Here is a 22,526-nt window from a genome sequence, read left to right as displayed (position 1 = left end):
TACCACACACACACCACACATACCACACACACACCATACACACCACACACACACCACACACATACCACACACCAGCCTGCCTTCAGCAACTAGGGCACCAACAACTACATCACCACCAACCACTGTATCCTTTAAAAGGTCCCTTTAAAAACAACAGACAGGTGGTTTTCTGTCTTCCTTTCCTATCTCCTCTCTGGGGGAGGGGGAGTGGGAGCTGGAAAATCATCCAAGAGCATTTTATCCATTAAGCCATCACACTCAGCTGTCTTGTTCTCCTGCTCTGTCTGTCTGTCTGTCTGTCTGTCTGTCTGTCTGTCTGTCTCCTCCTTTCTTTCTGTCCCATTCCTGTTCTACGCCTCTGAGGATTCTGACTCGCCCTCCCCGCTGAATCAGGTTAAGTTCCCTTGCCTGTCGCTCACATCCCTCGGTGACCAGGTCCCCAGCTCGTCCTCCTGGGTTCATCCTTCTTCACTTCCTCTGCTTCAGACATCCATGCATCCACAAATGGATTCTACCTTTTCCTATCTCGTGCCTCTGTGCAAACTCTGCTTCTAAGATCAATAAAATACCCAACAGTCTTCTAGACTCAGCCTCAATAACCCCGGCTTTCCACGTTCTCCATCGACACTTTTACATTAAAAAATATTATTCGTGCATGTCTGCATGTGCACATGTGTGTACATGCATGTGTGAGTATGTGCATGTGTGTGCGAATGTGTGCACACAAACACGTGTATGTAAGTGTGTGTCCATGTGTGCAAGCGTGTGTGTGCCTGTGTGTATGTGCGTGCATGCATACATGTTTGTGTGTGCGTGCGTGCGTGCGCGTGTGTGTGTGTGTGTGTGTGTGTGTGTGTGTGTACACTGCTACACAGGTCTGGAAGTCAGATCACTTTCAGAGGCCAGTTCTCTCCTTTCACAGTAAGTTCCAGAGATAGAATTCATCCCATCAGGCCTGACAGCAAATGCTGCCACTCACTGAGCTGTTCTCCCACCTCCTCTGGTGCTTTAGTTAAAGGCTGCTCTTAACTACAGGTCCACCGGGAGGCACAAGGACGGCTGGGTTTCCCTGTCTGCGAGTTCCACGTCTACAGTGTCGACCAGCTGTGGATGGAGAGGACAAGACTGATCTGGAATATGGTAGAGGAACATTCATTCCCGTCACCCCAGAGGCTAGTAAAAGAGGATCCCGAATCTGAGGCTGGTCTGGCTACACGGTGAGATGACGTCATACCATAGTATCCAAACAAAGGCTGAATCTGCGCTGAACATGTGCAGGCGTTTTCCCCTGTCACTGTCTCTTATCAATAGTATAACAACTGTTTCCACAGTGTCTGGAATTAACATAATCATTATATTAGTTATTGGGAGTAATCTGACGATGATTTCAATGTTGTGCCCAGTCTGTGGGGACCCCAAAAGACCACCAGGGAGACCAACTCACCGAACCGCAAAAGTAAAGTTCATTATAATGCACACGTAATTGCAAGCCGGTAGGGACCTCGTCAGCACAGCAGCGGGAGAAGGTACCCTGCCCTTCTAGAGAGCATTATTTAAAGGTAAAAACCAGAAAAGTTACATTAGCAGGGTATGGGGTGACAGGTTCAATTCTGATTGGCTCGTGCCTAGGGATTTTTCACAAATTTTATTTTCGAACCCGCCTGTTGCTTGTCAAATTTTCTTATCAGTTGACCTTCGTTTGGGACATTCAGCGGTTGTCTGTACTTTCCAGGTGGCTACTCTGTTACTTTTGCCCCTAGCTATTTCTGAGGACTGGAATGTTTTACGGGAAATAGCTTACACAAGACTCAAGATGGAGGTGAAGGACAAAATGGAGGAACTTTGGTTCTTCATTCAAGTATGCGGAAAGACATAGTGTTTTGCTGGAAGCTTCGCCCCAGTCCCTAGCATCCACATACCCAAAGAGTTTGAATGTTCAGGCGGAAGCTCCATCCTAAGCCCTCTCCCCCATCTCTCTCCAAACCCTGCTGCATCTCAGAAAGCCCACCCCAGATGACCCCTCCCCCAGAGATGTTCAAGACCACTCTCACAGGGTATTTAAACTGCCCCCCAAAACAAGACACGTGGTTTCCTGTCGTCCTTTCCTATCTCCTCTCTGGGGGAGGGGGAGCGGGAGCTGGAAAATCATCCAAGAGCATTTTATCCATTAAACCTGGGCTTTTTCTAATTTGATTTGACTTAGTGTGATTTGGATTGTTGTGCTTTATCAGGGTACAGAAACTCACATAGGTGAGAGGCAAATATGATCCCATCTTATGTAAGGGATGAGAATTTGGGGATTTGGGTATTCAAGGGGAGACCTGGATCCCACACTTTGGGATATCAAGGATAGCTGTATACTAGTTATCTAAAAGTGTTTAGAGACACAGGAATGTGGGCTGAGATCCTAGCTCCGCCTAGACAAGTTAATCTGCCATTTATTTCCTCAGAGCTTCCTGCTACTGCCCAGGCAGGTTGGCAGGGCTCTGGGATAAAGAGGAACCACACACCTTCTTATGATGGTTTCATGCGAATGTCCCCCATGGTCTCAGAATACTTGGTCCCCAGTCTGTGGTTCTGTTAGGGCATGTTTGGGAGATGTGACCTTGCTGGAGGAAATATGTCACTGGAGGCAGGCTTTGAGGTTTCAAAGCCACACACCATTTCCAGTTCATTCTCTCTGCTTCGTGCGCGCAGTCCAAGACCAAACCCCAGTCGCTGTGTCCACCACCCTACTACTTCGGCTGGACTGGGAAATCCAAACAGACTCGTTTTTTTCCTAGTAGTTTTCTTGGTCTTGGTGTTTTACACAGCTGCAGGAAAGTAGCTACTACTCTTCTGCAGATGGTAACGTCTCCTTCACCTTCTCTGGTCCTCATCCTGGTGCTCAACAAATACCTGCTAATGAATGAACAAGAGAAACTAGACAACAGTTCTGACCTTAGGTAACCCAAGGTCAAACCTAGGTAGTGTCCAAGCTGCTGCTCAGCAGCTCAATAACAGAGCACCCCTCCCTCCATCTGCAAGATGGTATGAGATTAGAGCCAGGAGCGAGCAAAACAAGCTTCCACTTGCTTTACCTAGTCAGAGGAAAGTAAATCTAAGAGGTCTAAGGAGCGGTCTGGGACACAGCTCCATAGGAGCCCCAACCAGCAAGTTACCAAGATCTCAAGGATCAACAGCAGTATGGGAAAGATGGAGACTCTTTGGCAGGCTCTTGCCTCCAGCCCTGGAGAAGTAGTTCTTCAACACAGGAAGGTGGGAGGAACCAGGAGGTCTCAGGCCAGGCACACACGCTTTCTGATTAGTTATGAGAGAGAGAGAGAGAGAGAGAGAGAGAGAGGGAGGGAGGGGGGGAGGGAGGGAGAGAGAGAGAGAGAGAGAGAGAGAGAGAGAGAGAGAAAAGGAGGGAGGGAGGGAGAGAGAGAGAGAAAGAGAGAAAGAGGGAGGGAGGGAGGAAAGAGAACAGGTGTGCCACAGTGCATGTGGAAGTCAGAGGCTAAGCTTCCAGTCCGTTCTCCCCTTCTCCCTGCTGGGATAGGGTCTCTGGCTTTGTGATGTTCTGTGTCCTCCTCCTGCCTCATTGTTGGAGCTCTGGGACTACAGCCGTGAAGTCACTGCATCCAGCTTTTTATGTGAGTTCCAGGACTCAAATTCAGGTCATCAGGCTTGTGTGGTGAGTCTGCTGAGCCACCCCCAGGTCTCAGACCAGGTCTATTTTTATCAGACTCCTGGAGAAAGAGTTCACTTCATCTTGTCCGCTGCCAGAGTAGAGGACATCATGAGCCTCCCCTTTGGAGACTCTGTTGGCAGCATTTAATAAATGTGCTAGTGGATACCCTGTAGCCCAGCTCTTCCCTTCCTGGGTTTCCAGTCTAGAAAGATGTTCTCACAAGGGGACTATACAAGGAAGTGCATTGCTGCCTTGTTTATAAAATCAAGCAATTAAAACAATCCAGATAACTGTCAGTGGTGAAAAAATGGGATCATTTAAACATTAAAATGTGAAATAGCATACACAAAAGTATAGACTAGGTTTTTTGGTTTGTTTATTTTTTAAGTTCTGGGGATGGAGCCAGAGTTATATAGGTAGGTGTTAGGTAAGTGCTATACCATTGGCCCGCATCCCCAGCTCACAAAACATGAACTACATAGCCCAAAATTATAATCTGAATGAAGAAAGTGAGTTATGAAATGATGATCTCAACACTCTGGCATAATAAGAGCTATGCCACGTATAGTTCAGAGCTACATATGCAAACACGGCTTTACACAACCAGAGCTACATATGCAAACACGGCTTTATACAGAAGTTGGTGTAATAGTCTGTTCTGTCCCTTTAAGATATAAGCCCCAGCCGGGCAGTGGTGGCACACGCCTTTAATCCCAGCACTCGAGAGGCAGAGGCAGGCGGATCTCTGAGTTCGAGGCCAGCCTGGTCTACAAGAGCTAGTTCCAGGACAGACTCTAGAAACTACAGGGAAACCCTGTCTCGAAAAACAAAACAAAACAAAACAAAAAGATATAAGCCCCAACCCTCTCCCCCCCCAGTCCGCTGAGGCAAGCAGATCTTCCTTCTGCTTCCAGCCTGAGCTCCTTCTTTTCCATCTCTCTCCCGAAGGGGCAGCTTCTGCCTCTCTTCCTTCTCTCTACTTCTCCCCTCCCCCCTCTATGTTTCTCTCTCTCTCTCTCTCTCTCTCTCTTTCTCTCTCTGCCTCTCTTTGTGTTCTCCCTTCTCCCCTTCCCCCCTTTCCTTTTCCCCTTCATAACCCACTAAATAAATACCCACTTTCTCTGCATGGCGTGCCTAATAGGTCTCTGTCTCTCACCCACCATGCGGCTGGCTACCTGCCTTGGACCGGCTGCCTTCGTGGCCTGTGGTGGTCTCGTGGCCTACTGCCTATTGCTGCCACTCCGGGACCTGCAGTGTTTTACCATAACAGATGGAACACATTTTTGTTTTGTTTTGTTCTTTTGGTTTTCTGAGATGGGATTTCTCTGTAGCTTTGGAGCCTGTCCTGGAACTAACTCTTATAGACCAGGCTGATCTTGAACTCACAGAGAGCCACCTGCCTCTGCCTCCCACATGCTGGGATTAAAGGCGTGCCCACCACCAAGCGAAGAAACACGTTTCAGTTTGTCTTTGTAGTCAGTTTTGGAAAAGGGAAGGACTAAAATTTCTAAGTCAATCAGGCTTCTGCCTGTCCTGCCAGAAATCAGACACTGAGGCAGGAGGATAGCGTTCCAGGTCAGCCTGGCCTGTACAATAAGAACTGGCTGCAAAACAGTGTTTGTTTAAACACGTGGGAACTGTTTCCTTAGTTCCAGTTAATAATAATAAGAAAAAAAACTTGAAACTTTAAAGTACAAATATCACAGCTGAGCAGAAGGACAGAATATAAGGGCATTTTTATATAAAAAATAAGTTATTTTTCTAGGGTAAACAGAAACATGGCCTTTGAAGTTGACTCTCTCTCTCTCTCTCTCTGTCTGTCTCTCTCTCTCTCTGAATGTGTGTGTATGTTTTGCATGTGTTGGGTGGGAAGGATTGGTTTTAAAAAACAGTTGACCAAGACACTTCAGGAATATCCATTTGCAGGCAACAGGAGTTAATGATTGTCATGCCTTTTGGAGTTGAACATTTAGCCCACATTCTTAAACGTCTAATGCTTTCTTTGACACAGTGGTGAAATCTGTATCCTCCAGACTCGAGGTGGAAACACACATACAAAAGGGCAGCTTCAGGGGGGTTGTAAACCCAAGGTTAAATCCCCACTATTCTATGTGAATAGTGGCCAGTTTCTCAGATCTGCAAAGTAGAAATCCATGAATGAGAGCTGGAGGGTAGCTCAGGGTTAGAGAACTCTCTCTTTTTCATGTGTGTGTGTGGTGTGTGTGTGTAAAAGCAGCTGAATCATGAAACAGCTATTCATGGCTTAAGGGCCCTCCGGTTGCATCGTGCACTGGCGTATAGGTCATTCTGGGAAACCAAAGCCATGGGAAGCTAAACTTGCCAGCATAAATGCTGACACCCTTGTCTCCAAAATCAGCCTCTTTCAGCACAAAGCTGGAAGTGTGCAGTGAGATCCGTAGATTGCACTCTCTGTTCTCCTGCAGGGACCATGTGACAGGCAGGCTGTGGCTGAACAGTCCAGCTTGCACTCCGGGGTCAGCCTTTGCTGCCCCTTCATCACTAGAGGCCTTAGGAAAGCACTCAACATCTCTAATACAGTCAAAGTGTTCCCAGCCCTGGTGCTCCCAGTCTTTCCTACTAACTTCAGTCTAAAAATAAGATGGCTTTTTACACTAAAGTTCTTACACACACACACACACACACACACACACACACACTTTGGAATGTGAAACTTTTGGATGTGATACCTAGCAAAAGAAGGAAAACAGAGGAAATTTAACTAAGAACTAATTCTGAACATTTTTGGGGCTGCTGCATCTTTTCCAGTCAGTGCCAAGGTCTTTAGAGTTGTGACAAACTGCATCCCAGAGTGCCAAGTGACCCAAACCCAAGCAAATGCACTGAATATTTAGAAGAAATGTAATCACTCCAGTGACCCAAAGTCAGATGTGGCCTTGAATATTTTATACGAAAGCATTTATAAAAAGTATGATTTGAAAATAAATCTCAGGATAGGCCTCACTAAGGTCACTTGCTGACAGACAGTTAAAAGAGCTATCTAGTCCCTAAATTATCTTCAAACCATGGGGGAATAAAACCTACCAAGACTCACTTGATAAATCTGTTCTAAAATCTTGCCATGAGGAACTGGCTGGAGCTCAGCTATAACCACAGGACCCGACAGTGTGCCAGATTAACCCCGCAGCTCCTTACAATTCCATCTTCATTCCTTGTCTGCAGACAGGGTTCCACCCCAGCTCCCCCAGAAACTTCTGTTTGGCCTTATTCAGAAGCTTAGCTTGGGAATGCACACAGGTGCTATGGGCTGGTGAGAACTACCACCACCTCCACCACCACCACCACCTCTACCATCACCACCACCTCCACCACCACTATCACCACCACCACCTCCACCACCACCACCAAACAGGCATTCAGAATTTTCAAGATCAAGGTGGCAGCTACGGTTGCTGGAGAGATGACTCATTGGTTAAGAGCACTGGCTGCTCTTCCAGAGGACCTGGGTTCAGTTTTCAGCAGCCACATGGCAGCTCACAACCATCTGTAACTCCAGTCCCAGGGGACCTAACCCTTCTTCTGTTCTTCTAGCATTCAAGGTCACCAGCCATGGATAGTGTGATATATGTGTGGGCAAACACCCATGCACATTAAAAAAAAAGGTGTAGCTTATATGCCCACCATTTCCATCTCCAATGGAATGATGTCCAGATTAACCTAACCCTATCCACCTCCCCCTCACTTTTAAAAATAGCTATCATCTTCTTTTTTTCTTTTTTGAAAGCCAGAAGGTGTTAGATCTCCTTTTCATTACAGCTCTGCATAAGACTGATACTCACACAAAGCAGTCAGTGCTGGGCCATTCTGAAATCTCCTCTGCCAAGGCTGTTATTCCATAACTCTTCAATTTAGCCTCAGGAAGATTTGTTTAGACAAGGACAGAAAGCAGCCACTTTCTTCTCCAAAACATCACAAGAGCAGTCACTAGGCCATTATTAATATTCTTTTCCTCTGAAACCTCTTGAGCTGGCCGCCACAATTCACATCATCCTAGTACCGCTGTCTTCCATGTTCCTACTAGAATGGCCAGTAAGGCCCACCCACTTAAAGTGCTCAACTGCTTTTCTAGTGTGGTCCCAAAGTCCACCTTCCTCCAAGCCAACATAGAGTCACGCCTATCACAGCAAGATCCCAGTCCCTGGTACCAGCTTCTTAGTTTTTTCTTTTTCTTTTTTTGAGACAAGGTTTCACTATGCAACCTTGGCTGGCCTAGAGCTCTCTCTGTAGACTAAGCTGGCCTGAAACTCACAGAGATCCGCCTACCTCTGCCTTTGGAGTGCCGGGATTAAAGGTGTGCGCCACACCCATCTTCTTTCTCATTTTATTAGCACATGCCCCTCATCTGTGGTACTAGATTTCCTAAGGGCATTTTCATGCAAGTATATAATGTTGTAACCTCTAATGCAGCTCTCCTGTGCACAGCCATCATGAAAGGAAGATGCAGGACAGATGGTCTGGTAGTGGACCAGATAAAGTATACTGACTTCATAGTAATGTATAAGCTACCCTATTATATACAGCTCAATATTGCCAGCTCTGTGTGTGCGTGGTGTGTGTGCGTGTGTTATGGAGATCCAACTTTGCAATCCTAGGCAAGTTCTGTATCACTGAACAATGTCCTCAGGTCTCCTATCCATCCTAACTTCCTGTCCATTCTAAAGAGTTTGAGGGATCAGCCCCAGAGGTTGCTCCTCTACCCCACCCCAGCTTGCCCTTCTCGGGTTCTTTTACTGACTGGGACTGTGTAGTGACCCTCCTGCACCAAGGTAGCAGCTCCCTCTTTCTGGAAGAAGGTCCTTCCCTCCCCAACATGTCCCCATTCTCCCCTCCCCCATACTGCCCTCTGTTTGTTTCCTCTACTGATATCCCACGCTGCCCTTTGGGAGTGAGCACACAGGCTTCTGTCTCCCCCGCCCTGTGGTCTTTGGGAGTGAGCACACAGGCTGCTGTTTCCTACCCCCGTGGTCTTTGGGAGTGAGCATACAGGCTTCTGTCCGTCCCCCCCCCCACACTGCCCTTTGGGAGTGAGCACACAGGCTTCTGTCTCCCCCCCCCCCCCCCCCCCCGTGGTCTTTGGGAGTAAGCACACAGGCTTCTGTTTTCTACCCCGTGGTCTTTTCTGTCTTGAATTATCAGGCTTCAGATCCTGGGTGTGGATGACGGAAAAGGGGGAAGATAATCAGATTTTCATCAGTCTTGATAACAAGGTCACAGGTCCTCTGACAGTAGCTAAGGTAACCTACCTTTCTATTTATCTTAGTCCGTACTATCTCTGAGCCCAGGGCTTGGTGGGGTAGAGAGCGCTAGCAAGTGCATGATGATTGCTAGTGTACCACTGGTGTCCCTGGGAGCAGGAACCGTGCCTTTCCCCTCAGACATGGATACAGTGTTCTTGAGACAGTTGTGAGGTCAGGAAGTGCAAGAGCCAGGATGACTTTGACAGATTTTATCGGTAGCCTTAGACCACATCCAGTGGGCAGACGTTGTCTTTGCCTACAACTCAAGGTTCACATATAGGATATAGTAAATCTTAGTAACATAAAATTCCCCAGCAGTGATCCTTTAACCTGTACATCACTGACTGGTTAAAACTGGCAAGTCGTTTCCCGGTTTTAACCTTTCCCAGAGTCTGAGATGGAAGCCAGTGGTACGTCAGCTATCATGTTCCACCCCAGCACAGAAGAGAGAGGGGGGGAAGGGGGAAGGAGGGAGGGAGGGAGGGAGGGAGGGAGAGAGAGAGAGAGAGAAAGAGAGAGAGAGAGAGAGAGAGAGAGAGAGAATGTGGATGGCCAGAACTCACAGAGGCATGTTTCATGTAATACACAAACCTCCCTTACAAATGAATGAGAAATAGATTATTCACCGTGTCTGCTGATACACACCTGTAGTTTCAGTATCCTCTCTCCGTCCCCTTTCTCCCCTGCCCCACCTTCCATCCTTCCCAGCCACCATGAAGTGAACTGCCTGTCCCATCATGTCCTCCCTCCCTGCCAGGATGAACTAAGCAGCCATGAGCTGAACTAGCCCCTCGCCCTTTAAACAACTTAAAGTTGTTTCTGTCTAGTAACTGTCAAAGTAACAAAAGCCAACAGGAATCAGGTACTTCTATTGGGTCATTATGGGTATCCTGTGGGTCAGAAGCCACAGAACAAGTTTGTGGGGGGAATTTAGAAGCTTTTGGAGAAGGAGGTTAGAGAGGCCTCCGGATGCTGTAAGTTCTGGTACCCGCTCAGAAGGATGCAGTGCCAATGGAAGTATGCACATGTGCACAGTGAGGATGGTTGCTCATGAGGTTTTCGGTAGGAATTCAAATCAAGAATGGGGCTGTAGAGAGGCCATGGGTACTACATTATCTCAAGGAACTTGGCTATATTTTATGCCTATCTTGAGCCTTTCAGGGAGGTTGGGTTTAAAGTTGATGGACCAGGGAGGCTTTGATGGGTCTAAGTGAGAATGGCCCCCACAGATTCATAGAGAGTGGCATTATTAGAGGTGTGTCCTTGTTGGAGGAAGTGTGTCACAGGGGGTTGGACTTTAAGGTTTCAGAAGCCCAAGCCAGGCCTAGTGGCTCACAGTCTCTTCCTGCTGCCTGCCGATCCAGGTGTAGAATTCTCAGCTGTCTCTCAATGTCTGCCTGCGCACTGCCATATCCCACCATGATGACAACAGACTGAACCTCTGATCCTGTAAGCCAGCCCCAGTTAAATATCCTCTTTTATAAGAGTTGCCGTGGTCATGGTGTCTCTTCACAGAGGCTGAGCATAAAATTGAGAGACCGATTGATCTGACAGAGGACATTTCAAGGCAACCCAGCATCCAGGCTGTGGTATACTTATCAGAGGCTGATTTTAGCCAGAGATTCTCTTTAAAAAGCAGAGCAGAAAGACTTGAAAAACCTCACCCGAAATGGAGCACAACAAAGTTGGTGGCTAGGAGAACACAGCAGCTGCAGAGATGTGCTTTGTAGCAGGATAAGAGGAAAGACATCTTGAAGGCCTCTGGAGAACTGGCCAGGCTAGCTGCAGAATCGGGGCAGAAAGCTGGAGACTCACTGAAAAGGTTTCATTGTGAAGAGAAAATTCTAGGGTGGCCTGCTCACACCGCGCTACATAGGAAAGAATTCCTCCAGGTTCACCCACCCAGACACTTGGGCTGTTGCAGCAACAGTGGGGTGGGGGGGGGGCGGGATTTATCTACCGCTGCAGCTGGTGGCAGACTTTAGGGCTGTCCCTGTGGTGCTGGTTTTCCAGGCACAGGATGTAAAAACTATCAGCTCATGGAGGCTTCACACAGATTTCAAAGCAAGGCTTGGGAGAGCGGGCTGCACATGACAGGGAGTGAGGCCCTGAAGAATGATTATGTGAAGCCCTGGGATGTTGAAAAGGTTAAGAGCATGGAACGTCTGTCACCAAAAGCCACAGGCAGCACATAGAGTCAGTCAAAGACAGGCCACTTGGGCTGAGACTGCCCAGACCACAGAGGCCAGCTGTTGACAGCTGCTGGAGGTCAGATCTCAATACCACATGACCAGATCGCCAGGCACGGGACGGCAGGGTTTAGCATTTGCCCCGCTGGGCTCTGGTCTTGCTCTGGTTCCATTTTTCTCTGCTCCTTTCCTATCCTCCGTGTGCTGCTGTCTGGGCTATGTGTCACTTGGTTTTCGTGTTACAGGGGCCTCACAGCTAAGAATTTGCCTCGAGTCCTAGAGGAGACTTGGGCTGTTATTGGAACCATTTAGACTATGAGAACTCCTAAAGAGGAACTGAATGCACTTTGTCTTATGGAAAGCACATGGACCTTTTGAGGGCCAGGAAGAGTGTTATTGCGCAGGGAGATATGTTTGGGTGTGAGCCTGACAAAGGCCTATGGTTAATCTTAATTATCAACTTGACTGCGCCAAGAAGTGCCTGGGGTTAGTAAAATGTACTTCCCAGGTATCTATCTGTAAGGGCTGCAGGGAGCATTTCCAGAGATGGGTAGCTAAGGGGTGAAGACCCACTCCAGTGCACGCAGCATTACCTCGTAGGCTGGAGCCCCCAAGGACATCCAAAGAAAAGCAGAGAGCCTGTGAGTGCAGAGTTCTCTCTCTGCTTCCTGCCTGCCATGGCGTGAGCTCTGCTGTGTCAAACAGCGGGCTTCCTTGCCATCACGGAGTCACTGGTCTGGCATTGGTCACACTGATGTAAAATAGAATAAAGAAACACACAAGTAATCTTAGCGCTTGGGGGACAGAGGCAGGAAGAGCAGGAGTTCAGGGCCATTCTGTGCTGTATGAAACCCCGTCTAAAAAAACTGGAAGAAAAAAACAAAGAGATTATAACTGATTGTAGCTAAAATGTCACAAGCTGATTAGCCCAATAAGAGAAAAGAACAAAAGCATGAATAAGCCATTCACACACTCCATTTATACAAAAATTCAAAATACAAGTGTGTGTATATGTGAGTGTACATGTATGTGTGCATGTGTACATGTATGTGTGTGTGCATGTATGTGTACGTGTGTGCGTGTGTGTGCGTGTGCATGTGTGTTGCATGTGTGCATGTACATGTGTATAAAACCATTGCATTGCTGCATTATCTAAATTGACTTTTACTGTAAGCATGTATTACTGGGTATGGTTGTTTTTCAGGGCTGAGGACTGAACTCAGAGCCCATGCTAGACAAGGGCTCTATCCCAAGCTACACTCCCAGCCCCATTTTACTTTATTACAAACAACAATAAAACCATATTATCAGGTTCCTTCTTAGACAAATTGGATCTAAATCTCTGGGGACAGAAGGCAGGAATTTATGTTTCAAAAAAGAAATGCAAGCAGCAGGCAGCAGTGCCAACTGTATTCTCAGCATGCAGAAGCCAAGGCAGGTGCATTGCCCCAAATTATTGCCTACTTAGCAACCTTAGGTAACCAGGGCTAGAGAGCGATACCTTGTCTCAAAAAACAAAGTGAAACAAATGGGGTGGGGGTGGGGCTGGAGGGATAACTCAGCCATGGCAGCTTGCAACTCCAGTTGCAGGGGCTCCAATATCCTCTTCTGGCCCCCTGCACACCAGATGTGCAAATGTTACACAGACATAAATGCAGGCAAAACACCCATACACATACAATAACAAAATAAAACTTTAAAAAATTAAAAAAACAAACAAAAGCAAAACAGGAGCATTATAGGCATTCATAGAAAAATAGTTAAAAATGAAAAAGTCTTTAAATAAAGGGTAAAGTAATAATAATAATAATAATAATAATAATAATAATAATAGTCACATAAGGATGAGCAATACACAGGGCACCTGGATCCTGTGTTGCTTTGTTGACTTTAAAGTTTTAATGCCGGTGAGTGAAGGACACACACTGAGCTGGGGGAGAAGTTACGCCTGTGTTTCTACAGGAAACAAAAAGCAATGGATTTCTTCAAAATTAATAAAGAACAGATATGATTGGAGGAATCCTAAAATATTAGCTACAGACATAAATAATAAAAAAAAAACAAGGAAGACTACAAGACAGTTGAGGTATATGCTGATCTATCTACATGAGATAAAGTAAATCTTGTTGGCAAGAGTCTTCACAACAATTTGGTGATACAGTCCAAACGGACTTATAAAGTTGACAGACGTCTTTTACCTGCTCAAACATAGAACAAAAAAAATCACCTTTTGCTGATCTCTGTACACAGTACATTCCATGCTTGTGCTAGTGCAGATATGTATGTTACCTTTAAAAGTCTGTGTGTTTTCAGAACAAAAGAACCAGACACCAATAAAGGCAAGTAGTCCAAGTGGTCCAGCCTCTCAGAATGCCTCTGTTGCTGTTTCTCAAAATTCTGCATCCAGGACAACTTCAAAGCTGCTAGCTAAAATGGCCCAGCCTGATGTGGGATTCCCCTCTGTATGCTGTGAATACCATTACTGGATAAAGAAACTGCCTTGGCCTGTTGATAGGGCAGAACTTAGCTAGGTGAAGAAAACTAAACTGACTGCTGGGAGAAAGAAGGGCAGAGTCAGGAGAAGCCATGTAGCCCCACCAGAGAGAGACACTGGGAACTTTACTCTGTAAATCACAGCCACGTGGCAATACACAAATTACTAGACATGGCTTAAATTAAGATATAAGTGTTAGCCAATAAGAAGCTAGAGCTAGGGTTTGAGAGATGGCTCAGAGGTTAAGAGCATTGGCTGTTCTTTCAGAGGTCCTGAGTTCTATCCCCAGCAACCACAAGGTGGTTCACAACCATCTATGAGATCTGGTGCCCTCTTCTGGCCTGCAGGCATACAAGCAAACAGAACACTGTATACATAATAAATAAATAAACATTTTTTTTTTTAAAAAAAGAAGCTAGAGCTAATGGGCCAAGCAGTGATTTAAATAATACAGTTTCTGTGTGGTTATTTCGGGGCTGAGCAGCCAGGAACCAATAAGCGGCCTATTACAACATCAGGATGTCAGACAAGCCCTGCACTTTCTTTTTCATTATACAGAGACTGGACAGCAAATATCATGGCTAGCTCTCCCAGGGCTTGATCATTATCCTAATTTCTTAGGGTCCCCTAAAGAGGCTGTCACCTCCAGACAACAGGAAGCAGTCTAGAGAACACAACACCCACATTCCCAAGAGGTAGGGTGAGTGGCTTTGGTTATTTGGTGGTTTATGGATGTTTATCATCATATAGGTGGATTGGTTGCAAGTTGTTATCAGTCATGGTCAGAGCAGGTTGGACTCAAGATCTCTTTCTGAAAAGACAAAGGGGGTATAGGGATGATAGAATACAAGGGTGGATTATTGAGTCTACTTTTAAACTAAAAAAACAACTACAAATCTTAACTATTTTACATTGGTATGGATTTCTATATACTGACACAAATTTAAGGTTATTTTGTTATACTGTACATATATTTCTACTCTTGTTTAAAGTATTGTACTTGTGTGGATTGATTAGTAATTTCTAGTCACTGAAAGCTATTACTATAATTACTCAGGATAATTAAAAAATATAGATTAGTAGTTAGTCATACATAACAATGAAACTTGTAGTCACGTAGATATGTTTTCAAGGTCAAACAGATATATTTTAGACATACAGATGGTCTTCAAACACTTCAGAGACCTACAGAATACGGCATTTAAGATGCTTTAATAACATAAGGCTTTATATGACAGTGAGATATGTCTGCTCCTGACAGCACCAATCTACTTCAAAAATGGACAATTAGCATCAAAGAACCACCATTATGAGTTTGATTTCATTTATGACAAAGTTAGCCCCTGGGCAAGAAACTGCCCTTGCCTTGACTGCTGGGAGTATGCTGTTCAAATTGGACAAGCAGAACGCAAAGGAAGGCAGCTGCCAAACTTTGCCAAGACAAAGCAGGAGAATTCTTTAAAGTTCCTGCTTCACAAACAAAGTCTGTCAGATATTCTAGGCCTATAGATTGAAAATGGATACCACAATTTGCAGAGGAACCTTGGGCGACTGTCCAGGCAGCCAGATGTTTCTGCTGTCTCTATAGCTTTGGAAGTTGTTTGCTCTGCACTTCCTGTTTACTCAGGCAATATTATATCCTTCTCAGGTCTATGATAGGCTTGATGACTAGATAGTCATCATTATACAGCTTTCCTTGTTAGCAAATGCAGAAAATACTTTCACAAAAGAGGTATAAAATGTGTAAGGTTGAGAGAGATAAAAGTTTAAGTTGTTTATCTTGAAAAATAAGAAGTTTTGAGGTCTAAAAAGATAGATTTTGGTTATTAATACAAGTTATGATAGAAAATGGTTTGGGCATAAACTTTGGACTCATCAAGATAACGTAGATAATAGAGCAATTTCTCTGAATACACCAAATACAAATGGACTGGACATTGTGGATATAATCCTCACCTCATAATTGTTCTTATTATATGTAGTTTTACTGTGTTAGAGTTAAACCCTTTCCTTTTTACGTAGACAAAAGGAGGAAAGGTTGCATAATATTTGTGTATACTGCAAAGATATGTCTCTGCCTAAAGTACCTTCTGGTTTGTTTAATAAAGAGCTGAATGGCTGATAGCTAGGCAGGAGAGAATAGGACTTCTGGGTAGAGGGGGGAAGTCAGACAGGTGAATCAAGGCATGCTAGGGATTCCCCTAATGAGACACACAGTGTGGAGATGAGGTAATGAGACACAATGCAGAACACTGATTTAAAAATATGGGTTAATTTAAGTTATAAGAACGAGTGGGAAACAAGCCTAATAAGCTAAAGATCAAGTTCTCATCATTGATAAGTCTCTGTGCCATTACTTGGGAGCTGATGGTTCTGATGAGAAAGTAAAACGATGTAACACAGATGAACACATAAGTAACTTTTTTGAAAAAAGCAAGAACTCCAAAACTGGCTGGTTCCTGCACAAGGGCAGGGATGGGTGGGGGCCTAGAGCATCTAAAGTGCTGAACATGAGGGAGAATTGCAACAGTCATGTGCTGTGCCAGTGAAAGCACGAAATCTAGCAACCAGACCCCGAACCCAGAGCCAGTGAAAGAAACACGCCCTGGATCTGAAACCCCAGCCAGTGAAAGAAACATTTTAGCTCTGAACCCAGAAGCAAAGAAACACACCCTGGAAATGAAACCAGAGCCAAAGAAACACACTTTGTCCCTAGAACCAGAGCCAGTGAAAGAAAATACACCTTAGCCCTGAAAATAGAGCCAAAAGGCTAAAAAGGGCCCTGAAATCAGGGCCAACTCTGCCCCTGACCAAGTAAACCAACCAATCCCTGAGTAGGAAAACTAACCAATCCCTGAACAGAAAATCTCCCTGGGAGAACTCTGCCCCTAAGAAGTTCTATGTAAGTCCCCCTGCCAGTTCAGTTGCTGGATGTTGTTTCCCACCCTATCAGAGGCTGCCACTCTTCTGCACTCCTTCTTCCTAAATAAAAGAGTTTTGAGTGAAGATCTTCTTTAGGTGGCGCAGAGCAGAAGAACCTTTGCTGAGACATTCCCTTAGAGGGGCTGAGCAGGAAAAAAAAAACAACAGAAGAAACAGTTACATCTGTGGAGAAACTCCCTTAGGAGTGGAGCAGAAAAAGTAACTTTTCGCCTGAGCCGGAGGAGATTGCTACACTTCTGCAGGGGCTTCCCCTGGAGCAGAGTAAAGCAGAAGAAGTAACATCTTGGCTGGCGCAGAGCAGAAGAAGAAACAATAGCTCTGCTGGGCGTTCCCGAGCTCAGCTGTACCTGCTCACTTTCAGGAGCAGGATTGCTACATCCGGGAAACCATCCCCCACCACACCCCAGCTTCAGATATGGCCTGACTTCCGGGTGAGTCAGGATATCTTTCCTTCCAGAGCTGTGACATCCACACTCTCTATGTAGTCCTGGCTGTCTTGGAATTCACAGAGATCCTCCTGCCTCTGCCTCTTGAGTGCTGAGATTAAAGGTGTGCACCACCATGCCTGGCTTCCCAGCCTTATTATTTAATTAAAAGGTATTTATTAGTTTTTTGAGGATTTCTCACCCCTCACCCAGCTCCTGCCAGATCCACCCCCAGGCCCTTCCCTATCCAATTTTGTGCCCTTTCTTATTTTCACTCATCAGGTCTAACCTGTGCTGGGCATACATACGTGGATGTGTGGCCTTGCCCTGGAGCACGGAACATACGTGGATGTGTGGCCTTGCCCTGGAGCACGGAACATACGTGGATGTGTGGCCTTCCCCTGGAGCACGGAACATACGTGGATGTGTGGCCTTGCCCTGGAGCACAGATACGTGGATGTGTGGCCTTGCCCTGGAGCACGGAACATACGTGGATGTGTGGCCTTCCCCTGGAGCACGAAACATACGTGGATGTGTGGCCTTCCCCTGGAGCACGAAACATACGTGGATGTGTGGCCTTCCCCTGGAGCACGGCTGACCTACCAGTGACAACAGTCAAGGCAGATCTTCATTTGTTTGTCTCCTTCCTTTGACATTCTTGGCCTAAGACGGTCATAGTCCTAATTACGATGAGCTCGGCTAGCCACTATCCTTGACTTTCCCTTTCTGTCAGTTTTGAAGGCATTCTTTCATTCATTCATTTGCATAGGTCTTGATGTCATCAGCCACAGTTGGGTCCGTTTGGTGTCCAGCACAAAGGACTTCCTCCAGATAGATATCCATAGACCATCATAGCCAGATGTGGGTGTGCAAAGAAGGACTGGACACTTGGCTATGACTGACAACTTGGAGAATTCCATACGTCAGCCTTCTATGGCTACAAGAAGTCTTCCACACCTCCTATATATTCCAGATGTCTCAGGCAGGGATGCCTTCCTCGGTCGTGGCCTTAGGTACTAGGTGGAATGCATGCGAGTCTCTGCTCCCTTGGGCCCGGGCAGCAGCAGCAGAAGGCCATGCGTGTTTAGTGAGATCTACAGAAGCTGCGAGATATCACCTGGACAGACTGTTCTAGAAGCTTGCAGCAGACACTCTGCTCCTACTCTGTCATTGGCAAGATGTGAGTCCTACTGAAACAAAAAGCCTCTGAAGATAGAAAGAGCATGAACTTCATTCATTATGTAACATCCCCGGGCTATTTGGGGCACTCCGTGAGCTTCCTAATAGAACTCTTACCACCGCTTGACGTGTGATGAGTGCGAAGTGAACCAATACAGAAAATAAGTAATTAATAGGAAGCAGCTGACACTCTGTTCTGATTGTCCCGACCTGGAGAAGACTCTCTTTCCCCTGGTGCTTAATTAATATTCAGGTCACACCGCATTTTTTCAATGCAGGTCTAATGAATGACACTTGTGAATTCTTTTGGAGAATGAGAATCATTTCAAGGTGTGGAACAGTTCACAGAGAGGCATCCTGGGCTCCCAATTCTTACTGTCCCTCCCTAGGACCTCTCCTCAAACCAGGCCGCAGCCTGCTGCCACCTGGCCTCCCTACCCACCCAAACTGATACTTCTGGCTAATGCTCACGCTACCCTTAGCTCAAAGATTATGTCTGGGTGTGGTATCGTGTGTGCCTGCAGTCAGAGCACTCAGGAGGCTGAGCCAAATGGATTATGAGTTCAAGACCAGCCTGGATGATGTAGTGAGGTGTTCTCTTACTGTGAACTCAGGTCAGGAACATGAGACAGGTAGATGATAGATAGATAGATAGATAGATAGATAGATAGATAGATAGATAGATAGATAGATGATCCTTACATAGATGGTAGATATATTAGAGATATATAGATACATGATAGGTAAATAAATAGATGATAGATGGTAGATAAATAGGTAGATGGATAGGTATAGATAGACAGACAGACAGACAGACAGTAGATGGATGGATTCACGAGGATAGTGAGAGCAGCTGAGCAGAGAACAGTGAGTCTAGACGGATGAGGAGCTGAAGGAGGGAAGTGCAGGAGCTGGAGGGCATTTAGGGCAGAGGAGGAGGTGAGAAGGGCTAGGATACTAGTGGACATTAAAGTGTGTAACAGGTATTTGTGATGTTGAGGGAGCCTGGAGGCCAGCATGTACTGTGATATGCTGACAGGTACCACAGGTAGTCAAATGTCCCTTCTGTCGAAGTAAAGGAAATGACTCCTTTTGGCAGATGAGAACCAGTGTCACAAATTCCTGAGAAATGCTGGCTTTTATCTAACTGCCAGAAATCATAGAGTCCAGCTTGAACTCATTTCTAGATATACAGACTGCTTTTTGGAGTCGGGGGAACTGGAGTTTCCTTTGGATCTGACAGGAATACTCCTGTCCTGTTTGGGGTCGAGCACGCACACCACAGCCACTTATTCTCAGCACGTTGAATGGTTCCGAGTCCATTTCCCATTGCAGCACCAATGGGGAGAAGGCAGTCCGGGGCTGGAGTGATGGCTTAGTGGATAAAAACAGACTGGAAGGCCTGAATTTATGTAAAACCATTGTTAAAGATAGGACTGGGGTTGTAGCTTAAGGATGGAGAGCTTGCCTACCACATGTAAGGCCCTGGGTTTCATCCCTTGTTGAGACAACAACAAAAAGTGTGGTTGGGTGTGGGGCACACACCTTTAACCCTAGCGCTTGGGCAGAGGCCAGCCTGGTCTGCGTAGGGAGTTGAGACTACACAGCGAGACTTTCTCAACAACAACAACAACAGCCGAGACGTTTTAGAAGATAGTTTGGCACCATGTCAGAGGCCTTTTCTGACTGTTGTATCAGGGCCTTTTCTTCTGCTCCTATTGTTAATGTAGAGCCCAGCTCTTTAGACCGAACCATCTCAGGTCAACAGTTGCAGCAAGTATCCCTTTAAAACTCACACGCACATCTTGGCTAAACTTTTCCTCAGGAAGCTGGGTCTGATTCATGCTTAGCTTTGTCCTCCTTTACACATGATCATTTGTCCTTGAGACTCACTCACTCACACGGCGTTTGTCCTCACCAGGAAAGAGCTGCAGCGGTCATGGCGCAGGCTGTGGGACATTCGTGTTTTCCTCTCATTTTGCTCATGACCTTAGGATTCTGCTTTGATGACAAACTGCACAGCAATGTTTAGTTTCTCCTCCTTCTGGCTGCTGGGGTCGGGTCTCTGTGGCCTCTCTGAAATAATGAGAATAGTGTAAGGTCATCGTCACTGTTCGGACAACTGTCACTGCATGGGAGTTCCCTGTAAATGGTGGCAAAAGCGCTCAACTAATTTTCATACATAATTCCTTTCAAAGAATTCCTTTGTTCTTGTGTGAAATTAAACATTCCCCAAACAAATATATTAAAATGCAAATTTGGAGACGCTTTTAGAGAATAACAGACTGAAGAACTGCATTTCTGATTAGCTGCCAATCGAGCCCCCATTTGTTAATAATTTTTCAGAAGAGCCCGGGATGTTATTTTCATTTATAAATTCAATTTAGGAGTGCAATGAGACAGACTGATTCTCCTGCCTCGCTGTCTGATTTACTTACTTCTCGAGGATAAATGGCATGCAGGAGGGGCTGCTGCTCAGAATCCCAGGGCCCTAGAAGAAAAGGCCTTTGCATGTCTCAGAAACGCCAGTTCTGGTTAGTCTCAGCGACGTCACCCTCAGCACGTGCAGCATCCTGCATTCTGCTCTGCTCCTGTGCTCACTGGGAGGGCAGCTTCTCCGATGGCTCTGTGTAGAGATTTGCATTGGTATGGATCTTGCTTTACTGATACAAAGTTAAGGTCCATTTTGTTATATGTATATTTTTGCTCTTGATTAGGGTATTGTGTTTGTGCAGCTCATTTAAAAAATTTAATGTATAATTAAGAAATATAGATTATAGCTAATCATCTATAATAGTCAAGCTTGTAGTCATGTTAGATAGATTTCCTGGATGTACAGAGATGTATTTCAGATGGATAGGCATTCTTCAAACCTTTCAAAGACTACAGAATATAGCATTTAAAAATTTTAAGAACCTAGGACTTTTCATGACAATGAGACACATCTGCTCCTGGCAGCACTAATTACTTCAAGAGGATGATGGGAATCAAAGAGTCTCCTTATGGAGTTTGTTAGCCATTTGGGCAAGAGCCTGCTGTTGCCTGGACTGCTTGACGGTATGCTGTGTGAACTGGACATGCAGGACCCACAGACAAATGACTGCTGCACTTGCCTAAAAGTGACACCATCCTTCAGGGTTCCTGCTTCGTGAAAGAGTCTGCCAGACATTCTGTAGGACACAGAAGAAAATGACTGACAAACTGACAATGTAGGCGGAACTGTCCGTGAAATTTCCTGCTTTATGAAAAAGTCTATAGGCCTGTAGGCTGAAGATGGATGCCCCAATCGTACAGACGAACTTTGGGTGACTTCTGGAGTCTTTGATGGAGTTGAAGAATTTATAGTTATAGATATAATTTTTCTTAGTTATCATGAAAGATAAAGTAGATGTAAATATTGTAACTGTAATTCTTGCTTGATAACTGTTTTGTTATATGTAATTTTACTATGTTAAAAAAGGGGGTGGTGAGCCGGGCGGTGGTGGCGCACGCCTTTAATCCCAGCACTCGGGAGGCAGAGGCAGGTGGATCTCTGTGAGTTCGAGGCCAGCCTGGTCTACAAGAGCTAGTTCCAGGACAGGCTCCAAAAAAGCTGCAGAGAAACCCTGTCTCGAAAAACCAAAAAAAGAAAAAAAGAAAAAACAAAAGGGGGGTGGTGATGTGGGAGGTGATGTATGCTGGAATACCATTGGTTAATAAAGAAACTGTCTTGGGCCTGTGCAGGGAATAGAGGTATGCCGGGAAAGCTAGGCTGAATGCTGAGAGAAAGAGGGTGGAGCCAGGGAGAAGCCATGGAGCTGCCCCCAGAGACAGACAAGCTGAAACTTTGCTGGTAGGTCACGACCTCATGGTGATGCACAGATTAATGGAGATGGGTTAAATTAAGATGTAAGAGTTAGCAAATAAGAAACTAGAGCTAATGGGCCAAGCAGTGATTTAAATAATGTGGTTTCTGTGTTATTATTTCGGGTCTGAGCTGCCAGGCGGCCAGGAAACAAACAAGCGACCTATTACAACAGCTCTGTATTAAAACTCAGCTCACGTGTCTTGCCTTTACCCCCACGCAGCATGCAAACTCATCTGTGTGGTTCTATGGATCAGTGACAGGATGGGGTTAAGAGAAAAATATGGTTGGTGTACAGATTAATCCATGATCTATAATGCAGGCATTCGAAGCCTTGTAGGAAAGAATATAAATGCCCACCAAGGGGCAGTCGCGTTGCTGACAGTGTTGGGTATTAGGGTGCCATTCCGTTGAGTCCTCAGACTGTTTTCTTCAGGCAGTGGAGGGATTTGGAAGCTGGAAAAGCAGAGTCACTCCCTCTAGCTGGTAGATGTCAGTTTCTC

The sequence above is a fragment of the Arvicola amphibius genome, chromosome 9, assembly GCF_903992535.2.
Source record: "Arvicola amphibius chromosome 9, mArvAmp1.2, whole genome shotgun sequence".
Taxonomy (NCBI): Eukaryota; Metazoa; Chordata; class Mammalia; order Rodentia; family Cricetidae; genus Arvicola; species Arvicola amphibius.
The sequence above is the reverse complement of the archived record's forward strand: the minus strand, read 5'-3'. Positions refer to the sequence as shown.